The sequence below is a fragment of the Primulina huaijiensis genome, chromosome 8, assembly GCF_012295235.1.
Source record: "Primulina huaijiensis isolate GDHJ02 chromosome 8, ASM1229523v2, whole genome shotgun sequence".
Classification (NCBI taxonomy): domain Eukaryota; kingdom Viridiplantae; phylum Streptophyta; class Magnoliopsida; order Lamiales; family Gesneriaceae; genus Primulina; species Primulina huaijiensis.
This window is the reverse complement of record NC_133313.1, coordinates 17,379,994-17,405,881: the sequence shown is the minus strand read 5'-3', so window position 1 is coordinate 17,405,881 and position 25,888 is coordinate 17,379,994. Positions and strand designations below refer to the sequence as shown.

The window sequence follows — 25,888 nt, the reverse complement described above, 5'->3', positions numbered from 1 at the left end:
TGATTGACCTATCCGCCAGTAAGAGAGTAACAGAAGTGGGTTTTAATTCTCCTAAATTAAGTTTTTCATAAACTGAATAAGGAAGTAAATTCACACTTGCTCCCAAATCTAACAAAGCTTTTTTAATTTTATTTTCTCCAATAATACATGAAATTGTTGGACAACCAGGATCTTTATATTTTAAACTAGAATTATTTTGAAGAATAGAACTTACTTGTTCAGCCAAGAATGCTTTCTTCTTCACATGCAATTTTCTCTTCACAGTACATAAGTCTTTTAAAAATTTTGCATATGAAGGTACTTGTTTAATAGCATCTAATAATGGAATATTTATCTTTACTTGTTTAAAAACTTCATAGATATCAGAATCATTTTTTTGTTTTTTATGATTTGTTAATGCATGAGGAAATGGTGGAGGTTTATTTGATTCATTTACTATTTCAGATGATTTATCATTCAACATATTATTTTTAGAATTTAAGGTATCATCATTCTCAAAAGTATCAGGATTATCATCCTTACTCTTTGATTTTAAATGATCCTTGTTTTCATTACTATATGGATCATTAACTATTTTACCACTTCTAAGGGTAATAACAGATTTTATTTGATCAATTTTTTCATTTTTTAATTCTTGATTTTGATTTTTAGGATTAGGTTGAGGTTGAGATGGAAATTTTCCTTTTTCATGAATATTAAGTGCAGATGCAAATTTTGCAAGAGTTTCTTTCAAATCAGTCATAGATTGACTGTTTTGAATATTGATAGATTCTTGCTTTTGGATAAATGCATGAATTACATCTTCAAAGTTTTTTCTTGGAGGTGTAACATAAGGAATATAACCTTGATGATTTTGGTTATTTTGAAAATATTGTTGTGAGGGTTGTGCATTATTATCATTCCTCCAACTAAAATTAGGATGATTTTTCCATCCAGGATTATATGATGTTGAAAAAGGATCTAGTATTGGTTTTTTATAATTGTTAACATAATTTGCTTGTTCATGGAGACATTCTTTAAATGAAGGTAATGTTGGACAATCTTTTGTAGCATGATCATGTGTATCACATATATGACAAACAATTTCTTGAATACTTTTTAATTGACCACTCTTTTTCATTTCTAATGACTCAATTTTTCTTGCTAAAGATGCAAGTTTAGCTTGAATATCCATATCATCTTTAAGATTATAGATACCACCCCCATTTGTTGAATTATTGATTTTAGTTGTTGGTGGTTCTATTGTGCCTATATTATCCCAATTTTGAGCATTTTCTGCTAATGAATCCAAATACTCCATAGCTTCATTTGGGTTTTTATCTTCAAAAGTTCCATTACACATGAATTCTATCATTTGCCTATCTTTAGGTATTAGACCTTCATAAAAGTGAGAAACTATTCTCCATGTTTCAAAACCATGATGTGGGCATGTATTAAGTAATTCTTTATATCTATCCCAACATTGATAAAATGTTTCTCCTTGTTTTTGAGAAAAAGTAGTAATTTGTCTTTTAAAAGAGTTTGTTCTATGGGAAGGAAAAAACTTTTTGAGAAATTGTTGTTGCATTTCTTCCCATGATCTTATTGAACTTGATCTCAAATTTTGTAGCCATGTTTTAGCTTTATCTTTTAAAGAAAAAGGGAAAAGCTTTAATCGAACTATATCCATGCTACAATTTTGATCATTATAAGTGTTACAAACTTCCTCAAATTCTCTTAGATGTAAATATGGATTTTCAGAATCTAAGCCATGAAAATTTGGTAAAAGTTGAATAATTTGAGGTTTAAAGTTGAAATTAGATGCATCAGGAGGAAAAACTAAACAAGATGGGGCACTAGTTCTAATAGGGTTCATATGGTGCCTAAGTGTTCTTAATTGATCATGTTCTTGATTATTATTATTATTATTGTTATTATTGTTATCATTATCTTGATTATTTGAATTATCATCCATGTTTAAATTATTTTCAGATACTCGAATAAGTCTACCACTTTTTTTTCGACTCCAAATACTCAAAAAAAAAAAAACACAATACTTATAAATAAAACATAATTAACAAATATAAACTTAATTTATACCTCCCCGGCAACGGCGCCAAAAACTTGCTACTACTTAAATTATAATTCACCCAAGTGTAGGTTGTCTGCAAGTAATATATTTCGTAAGTACGAGATCGATCCACAGAGAGGTTATTTTAAGTTTAAATTTATTAATTTATAGATTACCAAATGCAAGAACGAAGTTTACAAATTATAAATTTTGTCAAGGCTCGAGGATTTATTCTTGGTTTATGCAATATTGTTTAACTAAAAGTAAAACAAAGGAAACCACCATAAATAATGGTTCCAAGAAAATAAAAATATTTAAACACACACCTAATATAATATAGTTCCCACTATAGAAAATACCGAATTCACCGATATTTTATATATGGTACCTATGATTATATATATAACTATATAAATATATAACTGCATAAAATAAATGTTAAATTAAATCATTATATTTCATTTAGAACAACCGGCAGAGCCACGCTATTGCCTAAATGAAATATATGATTTAATAAGTTAGTTGCGGGAAAGTAAAAGTTAGTTGCGATAAAGTAAAAGTTAGATGCGGAAAGTAAAAGTTAGTTGCGATAAAGTAAAAGTTAGATGCGGAAAGTAAAAGTTAGTTGCGATAAAGTAAAAGTTAGATGCGGAAAGTAAAAGTTAGTTGCGATAAAGTAAAAGTTAGATGCGGAAAGTAAAAGTTAGTTGCGATAAAGTAAAAGTTAGATGCGGAAAGTAAAAGTTAGTTGCGATAAAGTAAAAGTTAGATGCGGAAAGTAAAAGTTAGTTGCGATAAAGTAAAAGTTAGATGCGGAAAGTAAAAGTTAGTTGCGATAAAGTAAAAGTTAGATGCGGAAAGTAAAAGTTAGTTGCGATAAAGTAAATGTTAGATGCGGAAAGTAAAAGTTAGTTGCGATAAAGTAAATGTTAGATGCGGAAAGTAAAAGTTAGTTGCGATAAAGTAAAAGTTAGATGCGGAAAGTAAAAGTTAGTTGCGATAAAGTAAATGTTAGATGCGGAAAGTAAAAGTTAGTTGCGATAAAGTAAATGTTAGATGCGGAAAGTAAAAGTTAGTTGCGATAAAGTAAATGTTAGATTGTTAGATATCATAATATTTCATTTAGAACAACCGGCAGAGCCACGCTATCGTCTAAATGAAATATATGATATAATTATATATATATATATATATATATATATGTATAATATAACAATAATAATTGATGAAATATTTATTGTATCAAAATTAAACAACAAATCAAGATAACCACTTCAATGGTATCAAGCATTTGATGTAAATTGATAACAACAAATAATTCATTTTTATACCTACAATAAAAAGAAATTAGCAAAATGAAAAGAAATAAAGAAAGAATATACAAAATATAAACAATCTTACTTCACCAAGAATTCATCCTCTTCACCTTGACATAATAGATTTAGCTTTCCATGAACTTACTTTTGATCAACACTAAAAACATCACTCATAATTTGGAAAATGAAAAATATATTGGAACTTAGAACTTTTATACACACTCACACTATATTTTACAATGAGATAGAATGATTCTCAAGCTAGCACAAGGCCTCTATTTATAGGCCAAATGAGAGAAAGGGTCAAAAATTCTATTAATGCAATGTAGTTGTAATAGTAGTCTTTGTCTCCTCCAACTTCAATTCCATGCCCCTTCTTTCAATGCTTTGTTCCACGACTTTAATCACCGAATTTGACTCAGCTCAAAACAGAAAACATGTGGGAAATTGTCTGTAGATGAATTTGGCCACTTGGTTCACCTCATTTGGTTAAATATTGAAATAGTTATGATTTTTTTACTATATGCTGATCATGGTGAAAATAAATTTGTTTTCTTTTTGATATTTTCACAATTTGATCATCTTAACCAACTTTTTAGGCAATCATGTCTTCTGCAAAGTTGTAGATAATTTCTCAAGGATTCCAAAAATATTTGAATCACCTCCATTTGAATTTTTTAGCTTGAGTTATCATTATTTTACCAACACGTAGAAAACCTGAAAATAAAACATATTTAGTAAGACATTTAAATATAAACACACAATACTAAAATAACATAATTTTATAATTTTAATGAAACTTAAATTTTAAAATATAGGTTTTAACATATAATAAATTATTAATTTTAAGTTTCATCAATGTTGAGGAGGTTGATTTTGATGAAACATTTGCTCATGCAGCGCGCATTGAGTCAATCCGACTATTGCTTGACATTGCATGTAATATGAGGATTAAAATTTATCAGATGGATGTGAAAAGTGAATTTTTGAATGACATTTTAAATGAGGAAGCTTATGTGAGTCAACCGAAAAGATTTGAAGATCCACACCACTTGGACCATGTCTACAAGCTAAAGAAAGAATTGTATGGACTGAACTGCCAGAAACCTATTTTGGAATTCTTTGCGAACCTCTCATCTAGTGTGGGTGATAAGAGGTCTGTTAAATATGGCCTAGTGTGTGTGCGCAATCATGTGTACCAGTTTAATCCTATTGTGATTAATGAGTTCTATAACACTCTGGCTGGTGAAAAAGAAGGTTTTCTCCCTGACATTCCTGGAATAATTGGTGTTCCCATAGGAGGATCGATTCGAAGCTTTCACGATAATCCCAAGAGATTGTCTAAGTCAAACTTTACCTTGTTTTTATTCTGTGCTTCACAAGATTGCCATCCGGAATTGGACTTCCTCAACAAACACAACAGTTGTTACTAGACCATAGACACTTATTTTGTTTCCCATCGGTACTAGGACTATTTTCATCTAAGGAAAGCTTGTATTCAAGATTGTGCTTCAATTTGTTTACGGAGGATTGAAATCAACAAAGATGTCGTTTCTATCTTTAATTTATGGAATTCTGGATTCTCAAGGTTTTATCATAGACATTGATAAGGATCTCTCTCATGTTGGTGAAACTCTGAAGATTGCCCCAACTTACTTTAGGGGAATAGGAAGTTGGACCTTTTCTGGTCTACTACTGATGTTGACCACGATGTTGGCAACACGGCCTCTTCATCTATCACTACAAGAAAATTTAAAATAAAAAACGCACCTTGTCGTATGCTTTTTAACAACGGTTTTAGTGAAAACCGTTGTCGTAAGTGCGTTTTTTGAGCAAAAGGCAACGGTTTTATGAAAACCGTTGTCTTTTGGGGGTCAAAGACAATGGTTTTTAGGGTCCATGACAACGGTTTTATAAAACCATTGTCTTTGAGCGTTTTTTATGGTCAAAGACAATAGTTTATAGAACTGTTGTCTATTAGTGTTTTTTTTGGACAATCGACAACAGTTTTAGAAAACCGTTGTTGAAAAAAGTGATTTACAACGTATTTAGCGACGGTTTGCTGAAACTGTCGCTAACTTTAGCGACAGTTTTGTAAACCCGTCGCTAATTTAAAAATAGCGACGGTTTTTCTCAAACCGTCGCTAAATTTAGCGACGGTATAAAATATGTCGCTTTATTTAGCGACGGTTTTGATTAAATACGTCGCATGTTTTAAATTTAGCGACAGTTTGCTAAAACCGTTGCTAAATTTAGAGACGGTTTTATCAAACCCGTCGCTAAAACTGTCGCAAATTTTAAAAATGCAACGGTTCTTGGCTAAACCGTCGCTATTAGCGACGGTTTATATAGAAACCGTCGCAAATTATCTATAAATACCCGCCCATTCGGTCCATTTTAACACACACTATTTCAAAACACTTAAAATTTTTCTTCTTACACGATTTTAGTTTCGATTTCAAGTAAATTTTTTCCCTTTATATTTTTATAAATTTTTAAGTTTTAGTTAAGATCTTAAATATTGTTAGCCTATTCAAATTATAAGTTTTTTTAAAATTCATTAAATTATTAAAAGTAATTTTTTTTATTTTACTGAAAATATTAGCGACAGACATCATAAAATAACAGTCGCTAAAATTAGCGACGGACTTCATGAACTAACTGTCGCGAATTTGTAGCGACGGTTTAATAAACCGTCGCTAACTAGCGACGGTTTGACACAAATCTGTCGCTAATCGTCGCAAAATGTGTCTACAACAACGGATAAAAACCGTGGTCTTTGAGCGCACCCTTTAACCACAGGGGCTTTAACAACATTTTTAAAATGGCTGCGACAACGGGTTTTAACCGTTGTCGTTTGGCTTTTTTTTTGTAGTGTATAGTGAATCTTGCTGGTTTTATTATGTTGTCCCCCTCTTTTCTATAGGCTCAAATTGAGTTTTGCTTGAAGCAAATATGCAATACGGAAGAGCTAATAGCTCATTATGAAGTTCAAGTAGCCGAGTACCTCTTACTTTTAGAGATGGCGGTGCATTTTGGACAAAAAATGGAGTAGGAGAAGTGTTGAAGCAGTAGCAAAAATGGAAGAAAAAGGAGACGATTAAGAATAAAGAGATACAAATGAGCTCACTGATGGAGATGGAGATGAAACTACTCCTTAGTCTGTTTCGATGTTTACTTTAGCTTTTAGTAATGATGTTTAGCTGTTGTTAGTGTTCTGATCCTATAACTCAGGGGGAGTTGCGTGCTAACTCAAGGGAGTTCTGCTGATTACATTTTTTTTGTGTTTTGTCCAGAAAGATAAAAATTGGGAGATTGAAAGGAATATAATTTATTATTTAATTATATTTTCCTTTTTGTAATATTTTTCATATTAAATAAGAGCGTTTTTCCTTTCTAGACTATTGAGATATTTGATAAACTTTAAATATGATATATTTATTTAAAAGAGTTTATTTCCTAATGAAACTTTTATTTTCATATCTTGTAGAATTTTATTCAATGAATGAATCTTAGGGCAAATGAAGCTTAGAAATAATCAAATATAGATGTTGGGATAGATAGAAAAATGCAGACACCGCAGGAGAGCAAGCATGAGAGTTGGTTCTTTACTTCGAAGAGATCAAATGCTCAAGCTAAGACGTATTGTTGTGTTATCGTGGAGTGTTGAAGACAAGCCGACATAACACTTAATCACTGTGTTGATTAGAGTGTTATTCATGAAACAGAATTTCGGCTTCACAAACATTACATATGTAGTTTTGGTTATTTGATTTGATAAGTGTTTTGGATGCACTTTGCTCCCCTTACTTTGTTATGGAGTTAACTTTTCTTTATTTGTTGGTATTAGTTTTGTAAACTGACAATTTTTTCTGGTGAATCTTTTGCCCTGATACAATGCACAAATGTTGTGCACGATTAATTATATCTTATTTTATTCGTCAAAATTTAATTGTGTGATAAATTATATTATTCTGCTACATGATGTATTAAGGTGTTACAACAATACACATAACACCTACATCTGATTCACACAATCTCCATCTATTTAATATTTTTATGTTAAACAACTCTTTCACAAATATTTTTTTTTATCATATTTATGAACAATATATTTTAATGAATAAGAACAAGGAACTAAGTTAACTGAAACAAAAATTGAAAAGAAAAAAACCGATAATTTAAAAGAAAAAAAAACGATACGAGATCCTCACAAGAATGTCAAGCCATTTATCTATATTAGTGATCATATTCACTAGTTGTATGTTTATATAATTGTTTTTTATATTTAATATTTTTAGTGAAGGAATTTAACTTTATCTTTTTTTTTTGTATTTTTATTTTATTGTTGCTTATTTTATGGGGTTTTTTGTCTTGATTTTTTTTTTTCAATTTATACCGGATAGTTATCTAAAAATATTTATTTACTTAATTTGAAAAACATATTGTGTACTTTTGAGAGAATTTTTCATTTTTGTTGGTGTAGGACCGAGCGCTTGCCGTTTTACCAAAAGCTATAACTAGTAGTAATGATGCAACTCAAATCTTTTAAACCGCACATCAGCTCAAGTACCACGGTTCGAACGCTCTACCAAACAAGGACAATTATTGCACCTAACAGTTAGATAAGTTATCAAATAAATAATTAGTAAATTAATTAAAAATAAGAATAGTAATTGCAATTTTGAAATGATCATACAAGTTAGTTACTATAAAATACTCCATTTTTATAATATATTATATATTGTCAAAAGGTTTTCATTCGCGATTCTACGAGAATTTTTATGGAAGCCTTTCATTTGCTTCTCTTCGATGGAAGTTTGATTTTCCCAGAATGTATCCTAATTTTTGGCCTAATTCTTATTCTGATGATCGATTGCCACCAGAAACCCGTATTTCTTCTAGAGAATCTCTTAATTCTTCCAGAGCAACTAGAAAGAGATTCTTTAACCAGAAAGAATTCGACTTCTGGGAAGGGTAGAAGAATGGGACCAATTTCGGAAACCCAAGGACTCAATCGTATGGATATTTAATATACAGGATTTCCAATCCTAGCAGGAAAGGGAGGGAAACGGATAAAAAATTTACGGTAAAAAGGAAAAATCTCAAAACTCTCAAAATATATCAAACTACACTTTATAAAATTTTCTCTCTATTCAATTGTGATTTTCTTCACAAATTGAGAGACATGTTTATAGAATTTCTTTGAAAATAATCCAAAAATAAATACATCATTACGTACATCATCACACACTAATTTTTTAATATTTACAACACTTATTTTCAACATTCAAATACATCAACTCTTATTTTTCAACATTCAAATATATCAACTATTATTTTTCAACACAACTATTATTTTTCAATATTCCCCCTTGTGATGATGATCATGATGTAATGATTGTCTTCATTACGTGTTTTATACTGACTCGTTAAAAACCTTACTAGGAAAAAACTCATTGGGATAAAACCATAGTAAGGGAAAAAGAGTACAGTCACGTAAACTACCCCTCATGTTAACACGAACGATTTTTCACAAATTTCGTAGATTGCGCATCACAATGTTATATATATGCTTTCCGAATATTGTCGTAGGAAGTGCCTTTGTGAAGAGATCTGATGATTTTTTACTTGATTGAATGTAACGAATATCAATATCTTTATTTTCTCAAGCTCTTGGGTGAATGCGAAGAACTTAGGGGGAATATGTTTAGTTCTGTCGCTTTTTATGTATATTTCTTTCATTTGAGCAACACATGCAGCATTATCTTCATATAGTATCACATTCTTCTTGTCGAATGATAATCCGCATGAGATTTGGATATGTTTGGTCATTGATTTTAGCCATACACATTCACGACTTGCTTCATGTAGTGCAATAATCTCGGCATTAATTTGATGAAGTTGTTACGATGTTTGTTTGTGTGAACGCCAAGAAATTGCAGTGCCTCCACAAGTAAATACATATCCGGTTTGGGAACGTGCCTTGTGTGGATCAGATAAATACCCAACATCAGCATAACCAATTATGCTTTGATTGGTATCTTTTGAATACAAAAGTCCCAAGTCTGTCGATCCTCGTAGATAACGGAATATATGTTTAATTCCGTTTCAGTATCTTTTTGTTAGATATGAGCTAAATCTTGCCAATAAATTTACAGCAAAAGATATATCAGGTCTTGTACAATTTGCAAGATACATAAGGGCACCGATAGCATTTAGATATAGTACTTCTGGACCAAGAATAACTTCATCATCTTCACATAGACGGAATGGATCTTTTTCTATATTTAATGATCTAACAACTATTGGAGTACTTAAAAGATTTGATTTTTTCATATTAAAACGTTTAAGGACTTTTTCTGTATAATTTGACTGGTGAACAAATATTCCACATTCTCTGTGTTCAATTTGCAAACCCAGACAATACTTTGTCTTTCCAAAGTCCTTCATTTCAAATTATTCCTTCAAGTACGATACAACTTCTTGAATTTCTTTATTCGTTCCAATGATATTTAGATCATCAACGTATACAACAATAATTGTTTTTTTAATGAAAACGTAAGGGCATATTGAATTGTTTATATATCCTTTTTTCATTAAGTGTTCACTTAGCCGATTATACCACATTCGGTCGGATTGCTTTAACTCATATAATGATCTTTGCAATTTCACAGAATAACATTATCTGGGTTTTGAACTTTGTGCTTCAGGCATCTTAAATCCTTCTGGGATTTTCATATATATATTTTACTATCGAGTGATCCGTATAGGTAAGCTGTGACAACATCCATAATATGCATTTCTAAATTTTCAGATACAGTCAAAATAATCAAATACCGGAACGTAATTGGATCCATAGCGTGAGAACACGTTTTTTCATAATCAATTCCAGGCCTTTGAGAAAAACCTTGTGCAACAAGTCGATCTTTATATCTTACTATTTCATTTTTCTCATTTTGCTTTAGAATAAAAACCCATTTGTACCCAACAGGTTTTACACCTTCAGGTGTAAGGACTATAGGTCCAAAAACGTTACGTTTATTTAGCGAATCCAATTCAACCTAGATGAAGTCTTTCCATTTTATCCAGTCCTGTCGATTTTTAAATTCACCAAAATATTTTGGTTCATGATCTTCATTGTCATTTATAATGTCAAATGTCACATTGTAAGAAAATATCTCATCAATTTCTTTTATATCTTTTCAGTTCCATATTTTTTCAGTATTAATATAATTGATAGAGATTTCACGATTCTCATCAGTTTGTGGTTCTGACGGAACATTTTCATCATCATGTACTTCAGCCGAAATATCATTCTCTATTTTGTGATCATCGTGTTTCTGTATGCTTTTTCTTTTTCGATGATTTTTATCCTTGGAACCGATTGGCTTTCCACGCTTGAGGCGTTTAATGACATCATGAGTGTCTTCAATTTTTTTCTTTGAAATTTCAATTCGAGCAGGGGCATTTACAGCATGTATATATTATTTACTTACCCCTTTTGTGTCTGCAAATGAATCTGGTGTTTGATTTGCTATTCTTTGCAAGTGCACAATTTGTTGTACATCTTTTTCACATTGTTAGTTATTGGATCCAGATGTAACAATGATGATGTATACCATGTAATTTTCTTTTCGATATGTTTTTTTTCTCCCCCTAACATTGGGAAGATTTCCTCATTAAAATGACAATCAGCAAAACGTGCTGTAAACACGTCGCCTGTCCGAGGCTCAAGATATCGAATGATTGATGGGCTATCATAACCAACATAAATTCCGATCTTTCTTTGAGGTCTCATTTTTGTTCGTTGAGGCGGAGCAATAGGCACATATACCATACATCCAAAAATTCTCAAATGAGAAATGTCTGGTTCTTTACCAAATGCAAGCTGCAATGGAGAATATTTATGATATGTACTTGGTCTGATACGAATTAATGCAGCAGCATGTAAAATTGCATGTCCCTATATAGAATAGAGAGTTTCGTTTTCATAATCATTAGTCTAACAATTAGTTGTAGATGTTTAATCAATGATTCAGCTAATCCATTTTGTGTATGTACATGAGCAACAAGATGTTCAACAGTTATTCTCATTGACATACAATAATCATCGAAAGTGTAGGAAGTAAATTCACCAGCATTATCAAGTCTAATTTTCTTGATTGGATGATCGGGAAATTGATTCCGCAATTTTGTTATTTGAGCAAGTAATCTTGCAAATACCACATTACGAGTTGATAATAAACATACATGTGACCATCTGCTGGAGGCATCAATCAATACCATAAAATATCTAAATGGTACATATGGCAGATGAATTGGCCCACAAATATCACCCTGAATACGTTCAAGAAACATAGGTGATTCAGTTTGGATTTTAGCTGGTGATGGTCTTATAATAAGTTTTCCAAGAAAACATGCTTTGCATTGAAACTTATTATTTTGAAAGATCTTCATGTCTTTCAGTAGATGACCATGTGTATTTTCTATAATTCTTCGCATCATTGTTGAACCAAGATGTCCTAATCGATCATGCCAATTGATCAGTATTGAAGAATTATCAACTACCATGTTTGATTCAATTGGACTTATATATGTATAATACAATCCAGTAGGGAGCATTGGTAGTTTTTCAATTACATATTTCTTTCCTGATTTGTATGTTGTAAGACACATATATTTCTCATTTTCTTCATTTATTGTCTGAGTATCATACACATGGGAATATATATCATTAAAAATCAACAAATTTATTTTCGATTGTGGTGAATACAAAGCATCATTTATCAAAAATTCTGTACCATTAGGTAACAAAAAATGTGCTTTACCACAACTTTTTATCAAGTCTACAGGACCTGATATTGTATTCACCATTGTTTTTGTTGGTTTTAGTTCCAAGAAATATCATTTATCTCGGAGAATAGTGCGCGTTGTACCACTATCAGGTATGCAAACTTCCATGGGATTAGTTCCTTGTTTAGCTTTTTTCATAGCAGTTTCCATATTTGAACTTCAAAAAAAATATGCAATGAAAAAAATTAATGACAATACATATGTAATTTATTGAAAAATATAATGCATGAAAAATAAATTATTTTACATTTACATTCCACCAATATATTATTCATTTTCAGATAGAAAATCTGTAGCATCAATATTTTTCATTTCTATTCCACCAGCATATAGATCATTTTCAGAGAAATCGTTCAGAAAATCTGCAGCATCAAAATGAGTTGAATCACTCATACGGCCACTGTGTTCAGTGAAGTTTGTGTCATTTTCTTTCCCCTTTATCGATTCTTTATAGAGCTTGCAAAGATGCTCGGGGGCTTGACAAATACGATACCAATGTCCAGGAGCGCCGCATCTAAAACAAGAATTTAAAATCGTTTTGAGTGATTTTCATTAACACTCATATTCTCATTATGTCTTTTCAGTGGGTAGTTCGTGACTCTCTTTTGAGATGAGTTATAGAAGTAACTATCTCTATTGTTTTCAAAACCACGGACCCGACCACGACCACTTCCACGTCCACGTCCACGTCCACGACCACGACCACGACCACGACCTCGACCAAAACCTTGTCTCTGAATTTGATTTTGGTTTCCATGTTTAAATTCATTTTTATTTACAGTATTTACTTCTGGAAATGTTGTTGATCCAGTGGGTCGGGACTGATGATTTTTCATTAGCAGCTCGTTGTTCTTTTCCGCCACAAGAAGACAGGCGATAAGTTCAGAATATCTCGCAAATCCACGCACTCTATATTGTTGCTGTAGAGTTATATTTGATACGTGAAACGTGGAAAATGTTTTTTCAAGCATTTCTGATTCCGTAACCTCATGTCCACAAAATTTTAATTGCGAGATTATTCGATACATCGCTGAATTATAATCACTGACTTTCTTAAAATCTTGAAATCTCAGAATATTCCATTCATCACGGGCGGTCGGAAGTATAACTTCCTTTATATGTTCAAATCTTTCTTTTAATCATTTCCACAGAGCCATGTGATCTTTTTCGATAAGATATTCACATTTTAAACCTTCATCAAGATGTCGACGCAAAAATATTATAGCTTTTGCTTTTTCTTGTGATGAAGAGATGCCATTTTCTTTAATGGTCTCGCTTAGACCCAATGACTCAAGATGTATTTCTACATCAAAAGTCCATGGCATATAATTTTTTCCTGTAATGTCGAGCGCAACAAATTTGAGCTTTGCTTAGTTTGACATTGTGGTACTATAAAAATAACAATGCATTTTATTAGTTAAGTTATAAATTTATTAAAATGATAATAAAAAGTAACTGATAAATTATAATTACAAGCATGCTTAAAAATAAAGAAAAACGCGTGGCGGATATTCTCCGATAAATACTAGACTAGTGAGTATAATAACCATAATAATTATACAAAATAACCTTGAAAGAGCAATCTTCTTCTTCTTTGAAAATTTTGATGAAGAAAATTTTTAGGGGAGGAAGAGTAAGTTTGGAGTGATTGAATATGTTTGTGAAGTCATATTTAAGATAAAAACTAGCCATTTATGATCGTTTATGACCGTTACAAATTCTTAAAAAAATAAATGTATGTATATGTAAATTTTATGATCATAATATGATGTATATAATGTTAATCATTTTTATATAATTATGTATATCATATCATAATATTATAATGAGGTGTCAGGGACTCCTTTTTATATAATACAGTGACATTATACAAATATATATGTGTGTGTGTGTGTGTGTGTCTATATATATATATATATATATATATAGTATAACACAATAAAAATATATAAACAGTGAAATAGTCACATCACATTATTATAATGAGGTGTCATAGACTCCTTTTATTTAATAACATGATATTATATATTAAATATATACACAATAAAATAAATAAACAGTAAAGTAAATACTCTTACTTTTGAATATTGTTACCTTTTCTTGTGTTTTGGGGCTTTGAAAAATATGAAGAACCGAACCTTCGAGTATCGTGCTGATAACGTGTTAAAAGTAAAAATTTATGGTAAAAAGTAAAAATCTCAAAACTCTCAAAATATATCAAACTACACTTTATAAAATTTTCTCTCTATTCAATTGTGATTTTCTTCACAAATTGGGAGAACTATTTATAGAATTTCTTTGGAGATAATCCAAAAATAAATACATCATTACATACATCATCACACACTAATTTTTTAATATTTACAACTCTTATTTTCAACATTCAAATATATCAGCTCTTATTTTTCAACACATCTATTATTTTTCAACATATATATATAAATATATATGAAAGGATTGTTGCGCATAAATATACAGGAAATAATTATTTAAAATTAGTATATCAGAATTCAGTGTTGTGCTCGATGTTGTCAACACGGCACACAACACAGCAGCGGAAATTAATTATTTAGCACACTAAGATAACTTTAACAAGTAGACACTTGAGTTAAATTATGCAGAAGTACTAATACTTGTGCGATGCCTCATGGCAAAAAATTCACTAGGAAAAATGTAAATCGTTTACCCAAAATCAATACTAGTGAAATAAAACTAAACTAAATTCCTTAATACTCCAAGGAATTAACATGCATCAAAATAAACCAATACTAAAAATAGATGCATAAAATAAAAACGTATTGCAATAAAACCAAACGAAACCACTCTTCGATCAACACTCTGTGTCAGTGTTGTTCTTGAGTGTCAGCAACACCAATCGGCAACACGGTCACGTGGTAGACAGGACACTCAAGCTCCTTACGCAAATCTTCAATACTGAATTAATTCCAGCAGAGCTCTTGTAGCCGTCAGTCAAATATTTTCTCCTTGTGTCACCCCTCTTCAATGATTGTTCTTCTTTTATATTAAGTACTTTCTTTTACCTAAATCTTCAAGGATCTTTTTTAGCTATCAACAAGGAAAACTAGAGTTTAATAGAAATCAAACTCTAATTTAAAGCAAATACTTTATATCTTATAGATAAGTTTCCTACTTAAATAATAATTCCTAATAATAGGATTCTCTATATCTAGGAAACCAAATCTATAAGATTTGTCTAGAAGTGCAAAATCGAAATAAAATCTTAATAGACTTTTGGAATAAAATATTCCTTTCAATCTCCCTCTTTTTGCATTTTTGGACAAAACTTAACTCCCCCTGTGATACGAAGCTAGTAGCTCCCCCTGAGGTTGTAAGGTGCATCTCCCCCTGAATTAAACAAGTTAGTTCGGTGTTGACACTTATGCTCAACACATACCAAGCCACGTTAACAAGTTTAACACAAGTTCATTTCTTCAACGACATATATGGAACAACAACAACTAACTAAGCAAAAGTAAAGCAAAAACCACGACCAAAGCATAAAGCTTAATCAACTCGTTCATAAGTGTCTTCCTTATTATCACTGTCTTCCCCATTACGACCGGTTGAGGGACCAGCAACATCTTGTCCCATTTTTGGTAGTGCATCATCTCCCCCTTTTTGTCCAGAATGCACGCTTACCTCGAGGAGTAGTCGATAATCCGCAATCAGATTCTCATAATACGCGATTGTGGCATTGGATTGGGTTATCTGCGTGTTTGCATAGACAATGGTCTGACGAGCCTGTTGAATCTGTTGAAGACCGAAAGCGATTTGGGCATGGACCTCGGGAACCATCAATACGATATAGTCATCAGAGGCAGAGAGTGAAGAAGTAGCAGTGTTGCCGACACCAGGGGCAACACCAGGAGCAACATTAGCAGCAGATGGTGGAGCAGGTGCAGGTGCAGTTTGGTCAGTACGTGGTCTAGCACCTGTCGCAGACCAAGGAAGATCAACTACCATGTTTCCTTTAAGATACGCTGATGCAATTTTCAATGGTTCTCCTATGTCGATCAGCTAATCCTCAGCATCAGATACAAAACCTTGGGATTCCAGAATACCAAAAATCAAGGAAGGAAACGGGAGCTTCGTTGATTTCATTCCTCTTTCCGCAAATTGAAGAACCGTGGTGAATAACAGCTGTCCAAAATTGAAGTTGCGCCATGTTCCAATGGTGAAGAGGGTAACTGCTTGTGGTCTGGTAACAGTAGTATTGGATGAGGGAGTCCAATTGCGAATTGCAGTCTTATGGAGGACAGAGTAAAAAGAGGTCAGATTCGCCGCGGCAAGGCGTTTGGGGAGACTAGGAAATTTTGTGACAAGACCCCCTGTCAGAACTGATATGATCTCGTCAATGTGTGGGAGGAGATCCTCAACATCAGGAGCAGGAGTGTTGTAGAACTCGTTGATGGTGTAGGAAGAGAAATCATAAATGGTGTCTCGCACAAACACCCTCCCATACTTAGCAGATCTCCCATTTCCAACACTGGAGACCATATTGCAATAGAATTTAAGAATTGGTCTTCGTGCATAGGGCATCACTGAGTTGACAGTAGAACTCAATCTGCGAGACTGAAAGAAATCATTTAGATTGTATTTCCCGTATGCTTCGAAATCGATGTTGCGTTCCTCGATAAACTCTCTGTAGGCATACATATACCATTGAGCCACAGCTTTTTCAGAGTAGAACTTGGGAGAGAAGGAGGAGGCAAGATTGTAATCATCCAAGTCAGTGTTGACACCACCTGGCTCAATACCCGGCTCAACACCAGGCTCAACATTTTCTTCAGACCCAGCTTCTTGAGCAGAGTCATCCTCAGAGATAATGCCTTCATTCATGGGCTCAGGTTGTACGTCACCTCTGTCATCCACAGATTCTTGTTTCTTCTTTGATTCTTGCAGACTGTTGAGAAACTCGGCCAGAGATTGTTCGTCCTCAGAGGAGAAACCTATCTCTTGAGAGGTGTCAGGAGATTTGTCAGTTGGAAGAGCAGAGGAGGATGTCGGAATAGAAGATTTCTTCACACGAGCTGATCGTTTTCCAGGAACCAATTTAAAATCTTCATCATTGGAGTCATCACCTGATGAAAAATCTGGGTCCATAGTAAAATATGTGGCCATACGTGGTTTCTTTGGCGCGTCAAAATTAGGGCTATATCCTGCCTGCCATTTTGATTGCCGTCGAAAAACAGGAGGCTGTGCAGGAAAGGCCCTTCGATGGGATTCATAGTCAATTGGATTGTTAGGATCCCATGGATTTCCAGGTTCACCTGGAGCAATTTCTTCAAGCGGAACAGGTTCTGGAGGGGCGGCCACAATCTGTAGAAGATTCTCAACAGGAGTCTCAGTAGGCGGTGTTGGTGGAGGTGTTGCAGCCTGGTGGGGAACACCGTGACTTGCAGCCATTTCATTTTGTATATCCTGGGGATCAAATCGTTTATCTGCCATTTTTCAAGAAGGAGAAGGTTATAGAGGAAATCACAGCCCGTCACAGTGAAAGAGAGAATATGGGCAAGAAGCAATTTTCGAAGCACAGAGTGAAGGGTGCAAAGGATTTTGAACAAAATTCAATTTAGTGAGTATAAGAAGCCTTGCCACAACGGTAACAATTTCGACCGTAAACGTCGCATAGTAACGGTGAAAGAAACGTAACAGTCTCCCAACGGTAACAAATTTTTTTAAAAAAAAAATTTCACCTAACTTCATAATAGGTATTCTGTCCTTGATTCAAACAGGAAATAATTGATCTCATTTAGTGTTAAGACATTTCAGAAGATTATCCACTGGAAACCCACGTCGATTATAACCCACAAACATTAGGAGTCACATAAATTCAAAGATCGAGTAATTAGGGAATTCACCAACTGTCATAAGTCAGCAATGATAGGTCAATGTACATGATGAATCCTCGAAACAAAACTCAATATGCATGTCCTAAATATGCCTTCAATATGATGAATTATCGAAATGTCAGGCACAGTATGAGTTGTGTTGTGTAGTGTCTGAACTTGGTGTTGACACCACCTCTTGGCAACATCGCTGAGTTTTATTCAAAATTCCAAACAATTTATTTTGATTCAGAAATGGTATCTCCCACACTAGAGGAACAGTCTTCAATGGACTCCCCTAGGTAGCTTTTTCCATTACTATTTTAAATTAGAAGTGGTAGCTCCCACACTAGAAGAACAGTCTTCAATGGACTCCTCTAGGTAGCTTTTTCCATTTTCGTCAAAAAAAATATTATTTTTGATTTACCTCTTTTCTGTTTTTCTCCTCATGCTCACATTTTCCAAGTCACGTTTTCACATTGGACAAGATCACGATTTCCATGATCATCCTCAACTACTCGATGTCTTGGATTTGAGCATAATTTACTTTTCAACATTTGATCGGAAGTATGAACACTCAGAGAGTACCCTTCAGAAATTGCCTTCACTATTCAGACTTTACACAAATAAATAGGATGATTATGATTATGCAGTATGCCTAGCATCCTAAAAATAGACATGCAAAAACTGGTATTGTCACCGTTGTTGACAACACCGATGACAACATGTGTGTGTGATCATTGTACGCACATGCTGAGAGACTTCCGAAGGTTGGAAAATGTCTCAAAGTCCAAAGGTTTCATGAAGATGTCAGCTAGCTGATTATCATTCCTAACAAATTCCAGTCGAATTATACCTTTTTCAACCAAATCTCGAATAAAGTGATGTCTTATGTCTATGTGTTTTGTACGAGAGTGTTGAACAGGATTCTTAGAGATTTCTATAGCACTAGAATTATCACAATATATAATCATTGTATCACTATGTAACCCATAGTCCTCAATCATTTGATTCATCCAGACTAGTTGTGAGCAGCAGCTAGCAGCTGCTACATATTCAGATTCAGCAGTGGATAGGAATACGCAATTTTGTTTCTTACTATACCACGACACAAGGTTATTCCCTAGGTAAAAACACCCACCCGATGTGCTTTTCCTATCATCTAAGTCTCCGGCCCATTCAGCATCAGAAAATCCTACCAAATTTGTGTTTGTTTCTTGTGTGTACCACAATCCTAATTCTAGTGTACCTGCAATGTATCTAAGAATGCGTTTCACAGCTTTTAGGTGTGATATTTTTGGATTTGCTTGATACCTAGCACATAAACACACACTGAACATGATATCGGGACGAGTAGCAGTTAAGTATAAAAGACTACTGATGATGCTGCGGTACATGGTGTTGTTAACACCGTCGGCAACATTATCCGTAGAAAATTTTTCACTTGACCTCATGGGAGTTTTCATATGCTTAGAATTATCATTAAGAACTTTTTAACCAGATTCTTAGCATACTTGGATTGACACAAAAAATATACCATCATGCAATTGTTTAACTTGCAATCCAAGGAAGAAATTCAACTCTCCTACCATGCTCATTTCAAATTGTGATGACATGCATTCAACGAAGTTGTCAACAAGTTTATGTGATGAACCACCGAAGATAATATCATCTACATACACTTGACAGATCAGAATATCATGTTTCAACTTTTGAATGAAAAGGGTTTTATCAACCTTACCTCGTTTAAAGCCTAAGTTTATCAAGTATTCAGTCAACCTGTCGTACCATGCACGAGGAGTCTGTTTCAGTCCATACAGAGCTTTCTTCAATTTGTAGACATGGTCCAAGTGGTGAGGATCTTCAAATCCTTTGGGTTGACTAACATAAGCTTTCTCATTCAGAATTCCATTCAAAAAGGCACTTTTTACATCCATTTGATATAATTTAATACGCATATGACAAGCAATAGCAAGTAACAATCTGATAGACTCAATTCGAGCCACAGGTGCGAAGGTTTCATCAAAATCCACCCCCTCAACCTGTGTATACCCTTGAGCTATCAAACGAGCCTTATTTCGAACAATGTTACCGGATTCATCAGTTTTGTTTTTAAAGATCTATTTTGTACCAATAACATTGACATTTAAAGGTCGAGGCACTAAATCCCATACTTCATTGCATATAAATTGTTCAAGTTCGTCATGCATTGCATTGATCTAGAATTCATCTTTTAATGCATCATTTATGTTTTTGGGTTCAATTTGAGAAACAAAACACGAGTGACTTACCTGGAAAAAAATGGAGGTCTTGCATTCTAATCCGATCATCTTTCGGTAGTCAACCTTCTCCTTTTTCCTTGTTTGCACATCTTCATGTACTTCACCAATGATTTGGGACGATGGGTGATTTCTCTGAATTTTGCTGGGAATATCTTTCCCGTTGTTGATTATCACATCATCATCATTTACCTCTTCGTTGTCCACGACTTCTGTTGTGGTTAGAGGCGGTGTTGTGCCTGGTGTTGTCTCATTGGGCTCAACACCACTCTCAACACCGGTATTGGTTAATGGTTCACCTGTATCCAGTAGTCCTTCAGCATGATCCTCTTTAGATTTTCCTGTCAAATCTGCACAATCATCAAACACCACATTAATTGTCTCAATAGTTGTTCTAGTTCTCAGATTAAAAACACGATAAGCTCTACTATTCATTGAATACCCAAGAAATAGACATTTATCACTTTTGGAGTCAAATTTTGTAAGATGATCACGGTCATTTAGAGCATAACATACACAACCAAAGATATGAAAGTACTTAAGGTTTGGTTTCCTTCCCATTAATATTTCATAGGATGTCATGGTGGAACCACTCCTTAGAAAGACACGGTTGGTAATATGACAAGCTGTGTTCAAGGCTTCGGCCCAAAACCGTTTCGACACACTCTTTGAACTTAGCATGACACGAGCCATCTCTTGAAGTGTTCGATTTTTCGTTTCGGCTATTCCATTTTGTTGGGGAGTTTTAGGAGCAGAAAATTCATGAGAGATTCCTTTCTTTTCACACAGAGAAGTAAAAAGAGAATTTTCAAACTCCTTGCCATGATCAGTCCGTATTTTAACTACCCACACATCATGCAAATTAGTAATTCTGGCATGCAATTTTTTGAAAACATCAAATGTATATGATTTTTCTCTTATAAATCTTACCCAAGTGAACCGAGAAAAATCATCAACACAAACAAGTGAGTATTTCTTACCACCCAAACTTTCAACATCCATTGGACCCATTAGATCCATGTGCAATAGTTCAAGACACTGTGTTGTCCCAAAGTGTTGCAACACCGGGTGCGCAACACGGGTTTGTTTACTTTTTTGGCACGGTCCACAGACATACGCAGTACCTGAACTTAAGTTGGGCATACCTCTCACAGCATCAAACTTACATAGATGTTTCAAAGTCTTGAAGCTCACATGTCCCAGTTTTTGATGCCATAGGTCGAAATCACTCACCTTGGCACTTCGGCAATCATCACCTTCTCCCACCAAATAGCGATTGTCAGCAGACCGAGTACCTAACATTACACAAACATTGGCATCATTAAGAACTTCACAATTATTTTTATTGAACCTAACATGTAAATCATCATCACAAAGTTGACTTGTGCTTATTAAGTTCGAGTTAAGTCATTCAACATGTAGAACATTGTGAAGCTCAGGAAGCCCATCAACTTTTAGGGTTCCTTGCCTACAATTCTTCCTTTGGCACCGCCACCATAGATTACACGTCCACTTTTTACTTCAACATAATCCGTGAGGTGTTCTTTAGATCCGGTCATATGACGTGAGCATCAACTATCAAAATACCATGCACCTGCAATGTTAGTTTTTAAAGAATTATAAACGATATTGCATCGAATAACAGTTTTGGGTACCCATATTTTCCTTGTGGTAGATTTCTTGACTGCGGTGTTGTGTTTGGTGTTGGGCAACACTTGATGCAACACCTGATTTGAATGTCAATTCAGGTAGTCATTTCTTATTTTGTAGCAGAAGGGTTGAATGTGCCCAGACTTATAGCAGTAGTGACAGATGAATCGACGCTTTCTTTGCGTAGGTTGAGAGGTTGATACTGTCTTCTTTACTTGATGCTTCTTTGGTGAATGGAGAAACTTTGAAGGTGAACAGGCTGAACTTGGTGTTTTCAGTTTCTGTTCAGTGATTAGCTTTGAGTTAGGTGCATTTTTCATAGATGGATTTAAGATTGTAGGGACAGTGTGGTCTTCTACACCCTTTACAAATACTGTAGTCTTTGAACCAGCGTTGGATGTTTCACCATGTTCATATATACTTTCTACATATCCAAGACCAGTCCTTCCGTCCTTTCCCATATTTAGCATTGTGTCAAGTTTAGATGAGCTTGAATTGAATTTATCGAGAGTCTTTGATGTCTTCTCAAGCTTGTCTTTGATCTGACAAAGTTCAAGATCCTTCTTGCTCAGCAAAACTTCAAGGCGAGTCACACTATTCTTTAAGTAAGTGTTTTCTTTTGTCAGTATTGAATTTGTCTCATTCCTCTTGAGCCAGTCACCATATAGTTCTTCGTACATCATCTGCACAATCTCAACAGTGAGTTCTTCTTGGTCAGATTCCTGGATTTCTTCCACATCGGTGTTCTCTATTGATTTGGCATTAAGGCACAGTGATTTTGGCACGGTGTTGCGGCCAGGTGTTGCAACACCAGTGGCAACACCAGAAGGATTGACCTGTAGCTTACAAATGTCTTTCTGGATGGCAGATAGAGAGGTACAGTCTTCTCCTTCCTTCAAGTCACATTCTTCATCTGAATCATCGTCACTTAAAGAGGCTGCCATGTTTTTGTTTCTGCGTAGTCGATTGGCACACTCATTTGCATAATGACCAAAACCAGAACATTCTCAACATTGGACAGAATCAAGTTTCTTTGTCTCTGGTCGACCCAATGATTCATTCTTTGATCTGAAATTCCCTTGCATGGATGCAGATATTTTGTTCCTTTCAAAAGGAACAGAAAGAGGTTTTGATGTCGACACAGTCTTCTTCTTGTCTCTCATTCTTTTTAAGTAGTCGCCAAACTGTTTTGTAATCAAGGAAATTGATTCCTCGCCAAGATCAGAATCCTTCGCCTCTTGAATTAGGCTATTTACCGAGTCATCAGTTGATAGTAAAGCAACACCCTTCCCAGTATTTCTTTTCTGTAAGTCTAGATTCATCTCAAATGTTCTGAGAGAACTTATCAGGTCCTCTAGATTAAGTGTAGAGGTGTCCTTGGATTCATCAATGGCACAGATTTTAAAATTAAAGCGTTCAGGAAGAGACCTCAGAACCTTGCTAACCAATCTTTCATTTGACATAGGATCACCAAGACTAAAGGCCTCATTTGCAATATCACGCAATCTTCGATCATATTCCATAATAGTCTCGTTGTCCTCCATCCTTAAGTTTTCAAATTTTGAGGTTAACATCCTGAGTTTGGTTCTGCGAACACTTTCTGACCCTTCGCAGTGCTTTTGAATAATATCTCAAGCTTCCTTGGCAGAGATACATTTAGTTATGAGACTGAACATATTGATGTCAACAGATGTGAATATAGCATTGAGTGCCTTCGAATTGAAGTTCGAGGTTTGGACTTCATCATTGGACCAAGTACTTTCTGGTTTACTTATGCTATCACCATCCTTATCAACTGTCCTCGGTGGGGACCATCCGTCTAAAACACGTTGCCAAGCCCTTTCTTTGATAGATTTGATGAACATCCTCATCTTGACTTTCCAAAGGGCATAGTTTGAACCATCCAGAATTGGTGGTCTAAATGCAGTGCTTGATGCTAGTGAATCCATCAAGTTATTAGTATATTTCCTGTACGAACAACAGATTACAGAATCAATCACTTAGTGTATCAAGTGTTGGCTCTGATACCACTTGAAAGGATTGTTGCGCATAAATATACAGGAAATAATTATTTAAAACTAGTATATCAGAATTCAGTGTTGTGCTTGGTGTTGTCAACACGGCACACAACACGACAGCGAAAATTAATTATTTAGCACACTAAGATAACTTTAACAAGTAGACACTTGAGTTAAATTATGAACAAGTACTAATACTTGTGCTATGCCTCATGGCAAAAAATTCACTAGGAAAAATGTAAATCGTTTACCCAAAATCAATACTAGTGAAATAAAACTAAACTAAATTCCTTAATACTCCAAGGAATTAACATGCATCAAAATAAACCAATACTAAAAATAGATGCATAAAATAAAAACGTATTGCAATAAAACCAAACGAAACCACTCTTCGATCAACACTCTGCGTCAGTGTTGTTCTTGAGTGTTGGCAACACCAATCAGCAACACCAATCGGCAACACGGTCACGTGGTAGACAGGACACTCAAGCTCCTTACGCAAATCTTCAATACTGAATTAATTCCAGCAAAGCTCCTGTAGCCGTCAGTCAAATATTCTCTCCTTGTGTCACCCCTCTTCAATGATTGTTCTCTTTTTATATTAATTACTTCCTTTTACCTAAATCTTCAAGGATCCTTTTTACCTATCAACAAGGAAAACTAAANTATATTATGATGCCCGCCGAGTGGGTAGCACGCTGTGAGCGTCTGCCCATGTGGCGCCCGCATGACAGTCGCGCAATATTTTAATTTGTTTTGAAAATACGAGAGAGAAGAAGAAATCTATGAAAACTTATTTGTTTTGAAAACAAATTAAAATATTGTGTGGCTTCCATGCGAGCGCCACAGGGGCAGGCGCCCACAGCATGCCACCCACCCGCCCTCCCGGTGGGCAGCATATATATGTGTGTGTGAGTGTATATATATTGAGTATATTTAAAGATGAAAAACACACAAAAATAAATAAAAATAAAAATTCAAACCTTTTTATAATAAAAGTGGCAGACTTATGATTTTGTATTTATGCCGATATATATATATTTGGAAGATATCATATTATTATCTAGTAAAAAAGCAAAAATTTGTGTGAGATGGTCTCACGGTCGTATTTTGTTAGACGGATCTCTTATTTGGGTCATCCATAAAAAAAATATTACTTTTTATGCTAAGAGTATTACTTTTTATTATGAATATCGGTAGGGTTGAACTGTCTAACAGATAACGATTCGTGAGACCGTCTCACAAAAGACCTATCCTAGTAAAAATTACATAATCTCATTCGTTAATTTACAGTTAATGATTGCGTTGACCCTAGTTTGCTTTATTATTATTGTTTTTTGGTAGTTATGGCTATATTTCCACGATATTTGAAATTGGATTTGTGTTGGTCCCACGTGCGGTAATTTGAGAAAATAAAACTCGAAAATAAAGAATAAACTGGACACCGAGATTTACGTGGAAAACCCCTAAAAATTATTAGGGTAAAAACCACGGGCAAGATGAAAAGAATTTCCACTATAATAATTTGTGGTGTACAACTCACTCACTGTGTTTCCAAAGAGAACACACACTCTCTTAATACAGGAGAACAAACACCTCACAAATATTATAGAATATTATAAGATGAGAGAAAACTCGAAAAAAGGATGATTTGAGAATGAAGGGGGGAGCTCTATTTATAGAGCACCTGTCAGTGTGAAGACGCGTATAAAATGCGTCTTCTGAAATTTCCTCGAAATTTTCTGCAGCCAACCCACGTTTTAATTAATTAATGTAATGACTGTGCCTTCATTGACTTTGCCGACATTTCTCCCACTTGGAGATTTGATTGAGAATCAAACACATCTCCACACATCTTTTCAATCTTGCC

At 34.2% G+C, this 25,888-nt stretch overlaps 1 non-coding gene across 1 annotated transcript; it reads left to right on the top strand.

Moving 5' to 3' along the window:
- Positions 1-1,412: 1,412 nt before the first annotated feature.
- LOC140983697 (small nucleolar RNA R71) lies at positions 1,413-1,523 on the top strand. Its single transcript, XR_012176488.1, has one exon. It is a non-coding gene; the product is annotated as a small nucleolar RNA R71 (small nucleolar RNA).
- Positions 1,524-25,888: the final 24,365 nt, after the last annotated feature.